This window comes from Hippoglossus stenolepis, chromosome 10 (assembly GCF_022539355.2).
Source record: "Hippoglossus stenolepis isolate QCI-W04-F060 chromosome 10, HSTE1.2, whole genome shotgun sequence".
In the NCBI taxonomy this organism is placed as follows: domain Eukaryota; kingdom Metazoa; phylum Chordata; class Actinopteri; order Pleuronectiformes; family Pleuronectidae; genus Hippoglossus; species Hippoglossus stenolepis.
In genome coordinates, this window is record NC_061492.1 from 24,750,828 (window position 1) to 24,764,814 (window position 13,987).

Here is a 13,987-nt window from a genome sequence, read left to right on the forward strand (position 1 = left end):
CTGTTGGAGAGCAGCAGAGGGAGCCTCTTGTCACAGTCACCACCACGGTAGGCTCTTCTTTGCTTTCCGCATGTCAGATCCCAGTACATGCAACATTCCCAACCCGCCCCATCTGCCAACCAAAATTATACACGCCTTATTATCTCCTGCCCTGACTACTGTTATTGGCTTTGCCTGCCTCAAGTAATACATCCTGAACTACTTTACATTTGGCCTGAAACAAATGCTGACTCTGATTTCTCACCAAGTTCCCAGAAGGTCTTGAGTGAAAGCAAGTTTCCATTCTTTGACAAACGCTTTCTAACTCAATTTGGGAATCCAGTTCAAGTCATTGTGACTCTGCACATGTGGTCACGCTACTAAGCAGTGAGCCATCAGAGCGGTTTCACACTTGTGTGTGCTAGGCCGTTACCTCACTTTCATTGAGCCAGTGTAGAATTCACTTTGATAATGCCATCAATTGTTTGAGTGTTTGGTTTCCTACAAGGTAAGAACAGAGGCACCGCCTCAGCGGCACTGCAATGCTAGGTCAATGAGACAAAGGAGCAAGCTCCAAATTTCTGTTCCTCATGCCAAAAATCTGCTTAATATGTAGTCCTCATATAGAGGACATATCACATTAAACTGATAAGAACAGATACTACACTTGATCTTAGCCAAAAGGCCGAGAAGCTTATAAACCCTGGGCGTTGGATGTCCACGCCAAGCTCTTGGTAAAATCTCACTTGTTGTGGTACTCCCTGTTCGTAGGTGTGCATAGCAATGGCTGCTGCTTATCACCTCCGCCTAAGCTCTCCTTCGTGGCACTTCTGATTTCGACCTAGACAGCTCATTGACTTGTCACACCTCTTACAAGGCTCAGCCATACAGCAAAGCCTTTCCGCCAAAAATATATTCAACTCATGTTTGTTCCTTCCACGGAAGTCTTTGTGCAAAGGCTTAAAGACTTGAAGCAGAAGAGAAACCAGAGTCAGCATGGCTCCTCTGTTGGAGAGCAGCAGAGGAGCCTCTCGGTCACAGTCACCACCTTTCACGGTAGGCCTCTCTTTGCTTTCCGCATGTCAGATCCTAGTATGCAACATTCTTAACCCGTTTCCATCTGCTAACCAAAATTATACAACGTCTTTATTACCTCCTGCCCTGATCGACTGTGGATTCTGGCTTAAGCCTGCCTAAGCAATACATCCCTGAACCACTCTATATCTGCTCCAAAATGCTGACTCTGGTTTCTCTCACCAAGTCTCCCAGGAAGGTCTTGAGGAAAGCAAGTTTCCATTCTGATGCTCCGCTTCTAACTCAATTTGGAATCCAGTTCAAGCTCATTGTGACCTCGCGTGCATGGTCACGCCACTACAGTGAGCCATCAGAGCGGTTTCACACACTTGTGTGCTGTGTCAAGTACTCAGTTTCATTGAGCCAGTGAATTCACTTTGATACGCGACACAATTGTTTGAGTGTTTGGTTTTCTACAAGGTAAGAACAGAGTGCACCGGTTCCCAGCGGCACTGCAATGCTAGGGTCGATGCGTGAGAGAAAGGAGCAAGCTCCAAATTTCTGCCTCCTCATGCCAAAATCTGTTTAATATGTAGTCCCTATATAGAGGACATATCAGACATTAAACTGATAAGAACAGATACTACACTTGATCTTAGCCAAAAGGCCGAGAAGGATAAGCCCCAAGTGTTGGATGTCCACGCCAAGCTCTTGGCACAAATCTCAATTTTGGTTGTGGTACCCCGCTCTCGTGAGGGTGTGCATAACAATGGCTGCTGCTTATCACCTCCGCCTCAAGCTCTCCTTGTGGCGCTTGATTTCTGACTCCAGACAGCTCATTGACTTCATACCCCCATAAGGCTCAGCCATACAGCAAAGCCTACAAAAATATATTCAACTCCATGTTTGTTCCTTCACGGCCTTTAGTAAAAGGCGCGAAAGATCAGCAGAAGAGAGAAAATCCAGAGGTCAGGCATGTGGTCTCTGTTGAGAGCAGCAGAGGTTTCCTCGGTCACAGTCACCACCTTCACGGTAGGCCTCTTTGCTTTCCGCATGTCAGATCCCAGTATGCAACATTCCTAACCCGCTTCCCCATCTGCCAACCAAAATTATACACTGCTTCTTATTACCTCCTGCCCTGACTACTGTGATTGGCTTTAAGCCTGTCAGCTAATACATCTCCAACCACTTACATTCGTCTCCAAAATGTTGACTTGGTTTCTCACCAAGTCTCTAGAAGGTCTTGAGTGAAAGCAAGTTTCCATTCTGACAAACGTCACTAATTTGAATCCAGTTCAAGCTCAGTCAGGAATTTGCATGGTCACACATGGTGAGCCATCAGAGCGGTTTCACAGCACTGTGTGCTAGGTCATTGCTACTCTAATTTCATTGAGCCAGTGTAGAATTCACTTTGATACGCGACAATTGTTTGAGTGTTTGGTTTTCTACAAGGTAAGAACAGAGTGCACCTGCTCCCAGCGGCACTGCAATGCCAGGGTCGATGCGTGGAGAGAAAGGAGCAAGCTCCAAATTTCTGCCCCATGCCAAAAATCTGCTTAATATGTAGTCTCACATAGAGTGACATATCAGATATGCTATAACTATAGTATCAGATACTACACTTTCCCGCCATTCAGCCAAAAGGCTTCAGGCGATAAGCCTAAGTGTTGGATGTCCACGCCTAAGCTCTGCACAAATCTCACTTTGTTGTGGTACCTGTCTGCAGGTGTGCATAACAATGGCTGCCGCTTATCACCTCCGCTCAAGCTCTCTCGGCGCTTTGATTTCTGAGACCTGCAGATAGCCCATTGACTTTTCACACTCTATAAGGCTCAGCCATACAGCAAAGCTCTGCCAAAATTATATATTCAATCATTATATGTTGTTCCTTTCCAATGCAAGTCTTTAGTAAAGGCGAAAGACTTGTGTTAGTGAAGGAGGAACCAGAGCCAGTATGGCCCTCTGTTGAGGAGCAGCAGAGGAGCCTCCGGCCTGCAGTCACCACCTTCACGTAGGCCTCTCTTTGCTTTCGATGTCAGATCCCCAGTATGCAACATTCCCAACTCCGCCCATCTGCCAACCAAAATTATACACGCTGCCTTATTAATTCTCCTGCCCTGACTACTGTGATTGGCTTTTAAGCCCGTTCAAGCAATACATCCCTAGAACTAATTTACATTCGCTCCAGGTTGTCGACTCTGGTTTCTCACCAAGTCTCCCAGAAGGTCTTGAGTGAAAGCAAGTTTCCATTCTTGGACAAACGCTTCTAACTCAATTTGGAATCCAGTTCAAGCTCATTGTACCCGTGCATGGTCACGTCACTACAGTGAGCTATCAGAGCGGTTTCACACACTTGTGTGTGCCAGGCCGTTACTGCCTGAATATTTGTGTGTGAATCTTACTTTTTGATACGCGACAATTGTTTGAGTGTTTGGTTTTCTACAAGGTAAGAACAGAGTGCACCATTCCCAGCGGCAGAACTGCAATGCTAGGTCGATGCGTGGAGAGAAAAAGGAGCAAGCTCCAAATTCTGCCCTCATGCCAAAATCTGCTTAATATGTAGTCCCTTATATAGAGGACATATCAGATATTAAACTGATAAGAACAGATAATTACACTTGATCTTAGCCAAAGGCCGAGAAGCGATAAGCCCCAAGTGTTGGATGTCCACGCCGTTTTGGCACAAATCTCACTTGTTGTGGTACCCTGTCTGTAGGTGTGCATAACAATGGCTGCTGCTTATCACCTTGCCCAAGCTCTCCTTTGTGGCGCTGATTTCTGACCTAGACAGCTCTTTGACTTTCACACTCTATAAGGCTCACATACAGCAAAGCTCATAACAATATATTCAACTCATGTTTGTTCCTTTCCCCACGGAAGTCTTTAGTAAAAGGTGAAAGACTTGTGCGTTATGAAGAGAAACCAGAGTCAGCATGGCCCTCTGTTGGAGAGCAGCAGAGGAGCCTCTGGTCAGCAGTCATCACCTTCACTAGGCTCCTCTTTGCTTTCCCGCATGTCAGATCCCAGTATGCAACATTCCCAACCTCGGGCCTCTTATCCAAGCAACCAAAATTATACACGCCTTTATTACTCCTCCCTGCCCTGACTACTGTGGATTATTTTTAAGCCTGCTTAAGCAATACATCCTGAACCACGATATTCGCTCCAAAATGCTGACTCTGGTTTCCTCTCTACCAAGTCTCCTAGAAGGTCTTGAGTGAAAGTAAGTTTCATTCTTGACAAACGCTTCTAACTAATTTGGAACGCAGTCTAAGCCTCCATTGTGACTCAGGTATTTGTCACGCCACAAAGCAGTGAGCCATCAGATGGTTTCACACACTTGTGTGTGCCAGGCCGCTACCTCACTTCATTGAGCCAGTAGAATTCACTTTTGATACGCGATGAATTGTTTGAGTGTTTGGCTTTTTACAAGGTGTTAGAACAGAGTGCACCGCTCCCAGCGGCACTGCAATGCTAGGTCGACATGGAGAGCAAAGGAGCAAGCCCAAATTTCGCTCTCATGCCAAAAAATCTGCTTAATATGTAGTCCCTATATAGAGGACATATCAGATATTAAACTGATAAGAACAGATACTACACTGATCTAGCCAAAAGGCCGAGAAGCGATAAGCCCCAAGTGTTGATGTCCACGCTAAGCTCTTGGCACACCCCACTTTGTTGTGGTACCCTTCGTTCGTAGGTGTGTGTACAATGGCTGCTGCTTATCACCTCCGCCCAAGCTCTCCTTGTGGCGCTTGATTTCTGACCTAGACAGCTCTTTTGACTTTCACAATTTCATAAGGCCCAGCCATACAGCAAAGCCTGCCAACAATATATTCAACTCATGTTTGTTCCTCCATTTGAAGTCTTTAGTAAAAGTAAAGACTTGTGCGTTATGAAGAGAAACCAGAGTCAGCATGGCCTCTGTTGGAGAGCAAGAGGTTTCTCGTCACAGTCACCACCTTCACGGTAGGCCTCTCTTTGCTTTCCGCATGTCAGAGCTCAGTATGTAAACATTCTAACCCGCCCATCTGCCAACCAAAATTATACACGTCTTTATTACCTCCTGCCCTGACTACTGTGGGATTGGCTTTTGCTTGCCTAAGCACACATCCTTGAACCACTTACATTCCGCCTTCCAAAATGCTGACTCTGGTTTCTCACCAAGTCTCCCAGAAGGTCTTGAGTGAAAGCAGCAAGTTTCCATTCTGACAAACGCTTCTAACTCAATTTGGAATCCAGTTCAAGCTCATTGTGACCTCGCATGGTCACGCTCACAAAGCAGTGAGCCATCAGAGCGTTTCCACACACTTGTGTGTGCCAGGTCACACCTCAGTTTCATTGAGCCAGTGTAGAACCCACTTTGATACGCGACAATTGTTTGAGTGTTTGGTTTTCTACAAGGTAAGAACAGAGTGCACTGCTCCCAGCGGCACTGTAATGCTAGGTCGATGCGTTGAGAGAAAGGAGTAAGCCTGTAGCTCATTGCCTCAGGCGTGAAAATGTGACCAAAGTATATGTAGTCCTCTATATAGAGGACATATTTGAGATAAACGATAAGAACAGATACTACACTTGATCTTAGCCAAAAGGCGGAGAAGCGATAAGCCCCAAGTGTTGGGATGTCCACGTGCTTCTGGCACAAATCTCACTTGTTGTGGTACCCCCGTTCGTAGGTGTGCATAATAATGGCTGCTGCTTATCACCGCCAAGCTCTCCTTTTTGTGGCGCTTGATTTCTGACTCCAGACAGCCTTTGACTTTCACACCCCATAAGGTTTCCAGCTTACAGCAAAGCTCTGCTAAAATATATTCAACTCATGTTTGTTCCTTCCCGGAAGTCTTTAGTAAAAGGCGAAAGACAGGCAGCAGTGAAGAGAAACCAGAGTCAGCATGGCTCCTCTGTTGAGAGCAGCAGAGGAGCCTCTCGGTCACAGTCACCACCTTCACGGTAGGCCTCTCTTTGCTTCCGCATGTCAGATCCCCAGCATGCAACATTCCTAACCCGCCCCATCTGCCAACCAAAATTATACACGCCTTTATTACCTCCTGCCCTGACTACTGTGATTGGCTTTGCCTGCCTACAATATATCCTGAACCACTTACACTGCTCCAAATGCTGACTCTGGCTTTCACCAAGTCTCCCAGAAGGTCTTGAGTGAAAGCAAGCCTATTCTGGACAAACGCCTAACTCAATTTGGAATCCAGTTCAAGCTCACAGACCTTCGCATGGTCACGCTCACAAAGCAGTGAGCCATCAGGAGCTGTTTCACACACTTGTGTGCTGTAATGCCTCACTTCTCATTGAGCTAGTGTAGAATCTAATTTTTGATACGCGACAATTGTTTGAGTGTTTTGTTTTCATAAGGTAAGAACAGGAGTGCAACTGCTCCTAGCGGGCACTGTACTAGGGTTGATGCGTGGAGAGAAAGGAGCAAGCTCCAAATTTCTGCCCCTCATGCCAAAAATCTGCTTAATATGTAGTCCCCATATAGAGGATATCAGACATTAAACTGATAAGAACAGATACTTACACTTGATCTTAGCTTAAAAGGCCGAGAAGCGATAAGCCTCAAGTGTTGATGTCCACGCCAAGCTCTGGCACAAATCTCACTTGTTGTGGTACCCCGTCAGAGGAGCCTCTCGGTCACAGTCACCACCTTCACGGTAGGCCTCTTTGCTTTCCGCATGTCAGATCCCAGTATGCAACATTCCCAACCCGCCCCCATCTGCCAACCAAAATTATACACGTCTTTATTACCTCCTGCCCTGACTACTGTGATTGGCTTTTAAGCCTGCCTAACAATACATCCCTGAACCACTTACATTCGCTCCAAAATGCTGACTCTGGTTTCTCACCAAGTCTCCCAGAAGGTCTTGAGTGAAAGCAAGTTTCCATTCTTGACAAACGCTCTAACTCAATTTGGAATCCAGTTCAAGCTCATTGTGACCCCGTGCATGGTCACGCCACTAAGCAGTGAGCCATCAGAGCGGTTTCACACACTTGTGTGTGCCAGGCCGTTACCTCAGTTTCATTGAGCCAGTGTAGAATTCACTTTGATACGCGACAATTGTTTGAGTGTTTGGTTTTCTACAAGGTAAGAACAGAGTGCACCGCTCCCAGCGGCACTGCAATGCTAGGTCGATGCGTTGAGAGAAAGGAGCAGCTCCAAATTACTGCCCTCATACCAAAAATCTGCTTAATATGTAGTCCTCATATAGAGGACATATCAGATATTAAACTGATAAGAACAGATTTTTTTTATTTTAATTTTTTACAAAAAACGTTCGACAGTTCAATACAAATCAAACATCATGTTTGACCATCCCTTAATACAACCTTCGCCCCAAATGTGCCCCTTTGCAGGTATACAATGTTTCTTTTTCCAAAACCTACCCATTCCATGTTGCAAAAATAAATGTGAAAAAAAAAACAGTCCAAAGAACTCCTTCTGCCTTCCCTCTTATTTCACCATATCCACCCAAACCTCCTTTCCACCTCTCTAGGCTGCATGTTTCCACTTCTCAATGTCCCTTTGATGTTCCCTTTACATCTGCTTCCACCCTTCTCATTATCCCTTCCACTCCACTATCTTTATCTGTCTTTACCAGGTCTGCCTGGCCGACTGTGATACCTCTTTTTGTAATACTTATGATATGCCACATTGGGACATTAAAAGGACCATTCCCTGAGCCTAAACCCCTTCAACCCTGCCCAGGTCAGATTAAATCCTGTGACTACCTGCCTCAGCCGCTCCCACTTTACCCCATACTACCCTTGCCACTGGACAGTCCCATGACATGCTCTGACCGTTTCTCTCCTGAACAGGTTGTCCGAGGGCAGCCGGGATCTTGCCAACCCATGCCGGTACATGTTTTCCCCGCACTGGCAGGCATTTGTGCAGGCATAACTAATTTAAGTCTTTGAGCCGTTGTCAAGCCCCGTGGCTGTATCCTCCAAATCTTTGACGGGTCCCCACCACTGGAGGTGCGACTACTCCCTGACTGACCTCTCTGTAGAGGGCTCTGTGATTTATTTTTATGGCTGTAACAGAGGCCTCAGGATGAGCCTGCAGCCACCTGGCTGCATGGTTGAAATGCCATGGCTGCTGCTCCACCCTGGGTGCCAAGTTGCCCAGACCATCAACCCCTAGCTTGGTAATGCAACAGAGCCTTAGGAAGTAGCCTGAGGGGTGCTCTATCGAAAGGATAGCTCTCTGTACAAGGATGAAACAAAAATGCAGTCCAGCTTCAGCGGGAGGTGTGGGCACATCCTCCCTCCCAGCTGATACCAGCCAGCATACGAACTCCACGTATTCATATCACCCACCACATAGAATCCGAATACGAGGCGCATGAGAGGTCTCATCATGCTGACTGGCAGGGTATATGTATGCCAGATATAGGAGGGATGGCAGAACGCCTACCTTCAGTACAAGTACCTTCCCTATTAAAGTCAGGCACTGTTCTTCCAAAGCAAGCTTCTTCTGATTGCTGAAACGCCCTGGTCCAGTTGATCGTGGCACTGTGGGCTGTCTCAAAGATGACCCCTAGTAACTTCAGTGTCCGTGCAGAGCGACAGAGGCCTCCGGACGCCCATTTTTCTTCGGCGCCCAAAGAACTTAACCGAGACTTGCACGATTCAGTTTTGCTCTAGACACCCGACCAAAGTCCTGGAAAATCTCCAAAGATCGGATCAGGCATGCGTCACTGTCCAGCAGCAGTGTGGTGTCATCTGCATACTGTGACACCTTGACCCGTAGGCATCTGCTGCCGGGAACCTCATGTTTGTTCCTCTCCACAGAAGTCTTTAGGAAAAGGCGAAAGACTTGTGCGTTATGAAGAGAAACCAGAGTCAGCATGGCCCTCTGTTGGAGAGCAGCAGAGGAGCCTCTCGGTCACAGTCACCACCTTCACGGTAGGCCTCCTTTGCTTTCCGCATGTCAGATCCCAGTATGCAACATTCCAACACGCCCCATCTGCCAACCAAAATTGTCTTTATTACCTCCTGCCCTGACTACTGTGATTGGCTTTGCCTGCCTACAATACATCCCTGAACCACTCACATCGCTCCAAAATGCTGACTCTGGTTTCTCACCAAGTCTCCACAAGGTCTTGAGGAAAACAAGTTTCATTCTTGACAAACGCTTCTAACTCAATTTGGAATCCAGTTCAAGCTCATTGTGACCCTGTGCATGGTCACGTCACAAAGCAGTGAGCCATCAGAGCGTTTCACACACTTGTCAAACTCTGCCAGGCCATTACCTCAGTTTCATTGACCCAGTGTAGAATTCACTTTTGATACTCGACAATTGTTTGGTTTTCTACAAGGTAAGAACAGAGCTTTTCTGCCCCTCATGCCAAAAATCTGCTTAATATGTAGTCCTCATATAGAGGACATATCAGATATTAAACTGATAAGAACAGATACTACACTTGATCTTAGCCAAAAGGCCGAGAAGCATAAGCCCCAAGTGTTGGATGTCCACGCCAAGCTCTTGGCACAAATCTCACTTGTTGTGGTACCTGCCTGGGAATAACAATGGCTGCTGCTTATCACCTCCGCCCAAGCTCTCCTTTGTATGCTTTGATTTCTGACCTAGACAGCCCTTTGACTTTTCACACTCTCATAAGGCTCAGCCATCAGCAAAGCCTGCCAAAAATATATTCAACTCATGTTTGTCTTCACGGAAGTCTTTAGTAAAAGGCGCAAAGACTTGTAAAGCGTTATGAAGAGAAACCAGAGTCAGCATGGCCTCTGTTGGAGAGCAGCAGAGGAGCCTCTCGGTCACAGTCACCACCTTCACGGTAGGCCTCTCTTTGCTTTCCGCATGTCAGATCCCAGTATGCAACATTCCCAACCTGCCCCCATCTGCCAACCCAAATTATACACCTCTTTTTGCCCTGACTACTGTGATTTGCTTTTAAGCCTGTCTAAGCAATACATCCCTGAACCACTTACATTCGGTCCAAAATGCTGACTCTGGTTTCTCACCAAGTCTCCCAGAGGGTCTTGAGTGAAAACAAGTTTCCATTCTTGACAAACGCTTCTAACTCAATTTGGAATCCAGTTCAAGTTCATTGTGACCCCGTGCATGGTCACGTCACAAAGCAGTGAGTCATCAGAGCTCAATGGAATCAGCATCTCCCAATAATTGGCTGATCGAGTTTCATGAAGAGATGAACACAACTGTAGGCAATATTGCCAAAAACTAATCAACTTTTTTCTGGTAATGTGAAGACTTGCGACTCACTCGAAAAATTCATAACATTAGCAGTACAGTCGCTCGCGCCTATGAAAGATCTGCGCAATGCACGAAATTTAACACATTGGCTGATATTAGTCAGAGTATGAACCGGACCAAGGGATCTTGTGCCAGTACAATTCCTATTTTTAGGCCTAATTGGAATCAAAGGTTATGTCTAGTCAAAGATGAATGCATGAGTAAGTTTATTCACCCAAGGTATACCTATTTCGAATCGAATAGAAGCTGTATTTGGTATCAGACTACATGCAGAATTAAGCCAATCTTTTTCTGTCTTACAATTAGTTTCAGCAAGTGTTAGTTGCATTTGATATCGCAATCCCTGTTGAACATATTTCTTATAATAAGTTAATCTAAACAGAGCTGACCAATTAGTATCTGTAGGTCTGTATCTACGATTAAGGGAACTCATTGCAAAATTTATGATACTCCTTTTATCACCTCCATAATCATTGCAGTGTGTGATGGGGGAGTGTAGCAGTCTTCATTATCACTCGTTTAATCTGCTTTTGTGAAAGGCACAGGAACAAGCAAGGGAGCAGTAGACAAAATGGGTATGTGTTGACATTTCCAACAATTTGAAAGATTTATTCTTTGAGCAAATTCAGTCATATGCAATGTTGTTATCTTGATAAGGTGATATATATGGGAGGGTTGGTTACTCTGCTCTTGGTTGGCTCTACACGCCTGCTGCCAGTTTACTGAACCCTGATAAGCAGGTGCTGTCTCACAGCTAGCAGGTTTGTCACACCAGTGTGGATGTTTCCAATCTGAATTAAAGTCGGCATGTAGAGTCACCAAACCTGTGTCACCCGTGTCGCACTGAATCGGAATAAATTTTGGATTTAATACTGTCCAAGCATTATATTGTAATTTAAACCTTCCTGTATAGACTGGACAATCATTGTTTTTGCATTGTGTTTTGGGGCATTTAAAACAGGTATCCCCAGGTTTCCAAATCACTCGTCTGAGGTGTCCCACCTGCTCATTAGTGCTCAAAGGTTGTGGGCCACTTATCTTTTCAATGACCTCGGGTGGTGCTGTTGAAGCCTGTATCTGATTGATTTGGTGCTGGTGTGCCTCTCGGCACATCTATCTCCAATTGCTGTTGCCAACATAGGTGGGGATCTCTTGGCACGACTGTGGTTTCCAGCCCCAAAATGCAAAGTCTACATTTGAATTAAGCATTTTGTATGTTCATACTGTGCATACACTCTTGGTCCTTGCTCTTGCATCACAAGTGATTTGAAAGAGCTGTTTTCAAGTCTAACCAGCGCATCATGGTGTATAGTATAAACTGAACAGCTATTCACATCACATTGACTGGCAGGGCAGTGAAAACAATTTTCCCTTCCTGCCATTCTTGCTTTCTCTGCCATTGCCTTTTGGGGCAATGGTGGATGCTTGTATTTGTTATGCTCATATTTGTAGTTATCTGTGGTTATGGCAGTTTTTGCTGGTTCAGTGTCTGTACATGGAGGCCTACCAAAGACAATCTCAAATGGACTTAGGCCATGTTTATCTCTGATTCGCCTGCAAGTTTTTCTTTGATTGCACCATTCTCTCATTCCACTGCACCTGCAGACCGGGGGTGATAAGAACAGTGATGTTTTATAGTAAAACCAAGATATTGAAAATGTTCTCTGGAGGCAAGCACTGCTTTCTCTGCTGCTGCCACTGCTCTTAGACAGATAGAGAGCCCTACAGGATCAAGCTTGGTGGAAAAATAAGCGACTGGTCTCAGTTTGCCTCCATGAGGTTGAAAAAGCACAGATGTCATAAAACTTCCTTTTTGATCAACAAACTGTGTGAATGGTAAATCAGGTCTAGGCAAACCAAGTGTAGGAGCTTGATTTAATAAACCTTTTAAATCTTCAAATGCCATTTCTAGTGCAGGAGTCCTAGTCATAAGCGCAAATTTTTTGTCCATGGCTGAGAGAGAAGCTTCTCTTTCTGAATAATTTGGAATCCACTGTTGACAGAATGATGTCATACCTAAGAAACTCATCATCTGCTTCAACACGTTTGGGAGTGAGGGATCTGCCCTCGGCTGTGATCACATGTCCCAGATAAGTCACTTCCTGTTTAGCAAATTGCAATTAAGGTAAACTGGCTTTCTGCCCATTCTCTGAAAGAAATTTAAGTAGTACAATGGTGTCTGTTTTACAGGCCTTTTCTGATGGACTACAGATCATCAAATCTTCAACATACCGCAATAATGCTGAGCCAGCTGGCAGATGTAAGCTTTATAAATTCTCCTGTAGTGTGGTGTGAAATACACCTGGACTCTCGCTATATCCCTGGGGACAGCGAGTCCATGTGTAGCCACGCCCACTGTAGGAGAAAGCAAACCAAAATTGGCTTTCTTTTTCAACTTGAACAGAAAAGAATGCAAACACTTCTTTTAAGATCCACTTAAAAGAAGTGTACATTTAAGTGGACCTCATAGACAGACAATGGGGATACTCCCATATTAGCTGGACGTGTGAGTCCACTGTGCAGGTCAAAAGATGCAAAGTCTCTGCAAATATGACAGTCAGCTTTTGTAGCATCAATTAAATTGTTAATCGTGGTTCTGTAGCTAACATTGTTTTGGCTGGTATAATTTACATCTTTCTGTCATCTTGTCATCACCTCGTCTGTGAACACGAGATATGTGCTATATCCTATGGAAATATTTTTTTAGTTGTCTCTGCAACATTCGCCTAATTTTTACCATTGTGGGACTGACCATGGTCTGAATACCATCATTGGGCCTTGTGCACCAGCTACTTTTACCATAGGTAAAGTACAGGTCACTTGTTTACCAGTCATCATGCTTCTTGTCTTCATTCTACTGCCTGTGGTAGATTTAGGGTGTGGTCCTCCTACAGCACCTCGCTTGTCCGGCTCATCATCGCTTGCGTGTCCTTCCACTTCGCGAGATGGTTTTGGAGGTGGGGCGGACTGATGGCTGTCCTCCTTTATCTGGTGGAGGGTTGATGTTGTTGTTGCACTGGTACTGGAGCGTAGGGAGGAGGAGGAGGAGCAGAGTCCAGATTCACCATAAATTTTTCTTTGTTCTTGAACTGATGATGGCAAGTTACATCGGAAGATTATGTACAAAAGTCATATTCCTGACATCTCTCCCACCCTCCCACGTTTATGGAATTTTCAGAGACACTGTCTCCTGTCCCCTTTCTTGGGCATAGTGCAGCTGGCTGTGTGTGTTTGGGGAAATGCGAGAGCTTGGCGAAGGTCAAAGGCTTCACTCCCTAGACACCACAGATATGAGACTGCATAAGCAGGCAAAACTGTCTCCAGAACTAGAAAATACATTTGATTGTTTAGGAACTAGCAGACCCATAGACTAAATGATCTGTAGGGGTTTAAAGTGTGACTGCAGGAAAGCAGACTTGAGAATATGAGAGGACATCATGCACAGTTGTTGTATTGATGAATTCAGATTTTCTCCTTGGCCAAGCTTCAATCAATATTTCAGCATAAGACGTGAAAGGGCTCCTAAGTGCTTTCTTCACTGATGAGTTGACCATTGATCTGCCGATTTTCCACAACACCCACCAACGTATCTCTCTCCCTTTTCTACTCCCTCTTTGCCACCCACCTCTTCTCTCTTCCCCATTTTTCTCCACTCACCCCAACCGGTCGAGGCAGATGGCCGCCTACACCGAGTCTGGTTCTGCTAGAGGTTTCTCCCAGTTAATCAGGGAGTTTTTTCTCTCCACAGTC

At 45.4% G+C, this 13,987-nt stretch overlaps 12 non-coding genes and 2 pseudogenes across 12 annotated transcripts; all 14 read right to left on the reverse strand.

The window, feature by feature from the left end:
• Window positions 1–492: 492 nt before the first annotated feature.
• LOC124852978 lies at window positions 493–676 on the reverse strand. Its single transcript, XR_007033392.1, has one exon. It is a non-coding gene; the product is annotated as a U2 spliceosomal RNA (small nuclear RNA).
• Window positions 677–1,479: 803 nt separating this feature from the next.
• On the reverse strand, window positions 1,480–1,672 carry LOC124852760. Its single transcript, XR_007033183.1, has one exon. It is a non-coding gene; the product is annotated as a U2 spliceosomal RNA (small nuclear RNA).
• Window positions 1,673–2,451: 779 nt separating this feature from the next.
• Window positions 2,452–2,651, reverse strand: LOC124853115. Its single transcript, XR_007033482.1, has one exon. It is a non-coding gene; the product is annotated as a U2 spliceosomal RNA (small nuclear RNA).
• A 794-nt stretch (window positions 2,652–3,445) lies between these two features.
• LOC124852931 lies at window positions 3,446–3,640 on the reverse strand. Its single transcript, XR_007033347.1, has one exon. It is a non-coding gene; the product is annotated as a U2 spliceosomal RNA (small nuclear RNA).
• Window positions 3,641–3,808: 168 nt separating this feature from the next.
• On the reverse strand, window positions 3,809–3,924 carry LOC124853693. The gene has a single exon (XR_007034032.1). It is a non-coding gene; the product is annotated as a U5 spliceosomal RNA (small nuclear RNA).
• A 510-nt stretch (window positions 3,925–4,434) lies between these two features.
• On the reverse strand, window positions 4,435–4,621 carry LOC124852887. Its single transcript, XR_007033304.1, has one exon. It is a non-coding gene; the product is annotated as a U2 spliceosomal RNA (small nuclear RNA).
• Window positions 4,622–4,798: 177 nt separating this feature from the next.
• LOC124854047 lies at window positions 4,799–4,908 on the reverse strand. Its single transcript, XR_007034317.1, has one exon. It is a non-coding gene; the product is annotated as a U5 spliceosomal RNA (small nuclear RNA).
• Window positions 4,909–5,403: 495 nt separating this feature from the next.
• On the reverse strand, window positions 5,404–5,598 carry LOC124853076. The gene has a single exon (XR_007033468.1). It is a non-coding gene; the product is annotated as a U2 spliceosomal RNA (small nuclear RNA).
• A 175-nt stretch (window positions 5,599–5,773) lies between these two features.
• LOC124854030 lies at window positions 5,774–5,883 on the reverse strand. Its single transcript, XR_007034309.1, has one exon. It is a non-coding gene; the product is annotated as a U5 spliceosomal RNA (small nuclear RNA).
• Window positions 5,884–6,367: 484 nt separating this feature from the next.
• Window positions 6,368–6,559, reverse strand: LOC124853012. Its single transcript, XR_007033423.1, has one exon. It is a non-coding gene; the product is annotated as a U2 spliceosomal RNA (small nuclear RNA).
• A 537-nt stretch (window positions 6,560–7,096) lies between these two features.
• Window positions 7,097–7,281, reverse strand: LOC124853062. The gene has a single exon (XR_007033460.1). It is a non-coding gene; the product is annotated as a U2 spliceosomal RNA (small nuclear RNA).
• Window positions 7,282–8,763: 1,482 nt separating this feature from the next.
• Window positions 8,764–8,850, reverse strand: LOC118117124 (annotated as a pseudogene).
• A 438-nt stretch (window positions 8,851–9,288) lies between these two features.
• On the reverse strand, window positions 9,289–9,458 carry LOC118117110 (annotated as a pseudogene).
• Window positions 9,459–9,629: 171 nt separating this feature from the next.
• On the reverse strand, window positions 9,630–9,741 carry LOC124853957. The gene has a single exon (XR_007034269.1). It is a non-coding gene; the product is annotated as a U5 spliceosomal RNA (small nuclear RNA).
• Window positions 9,742–13,987: the final 4,246 nt, after the last annotated feature.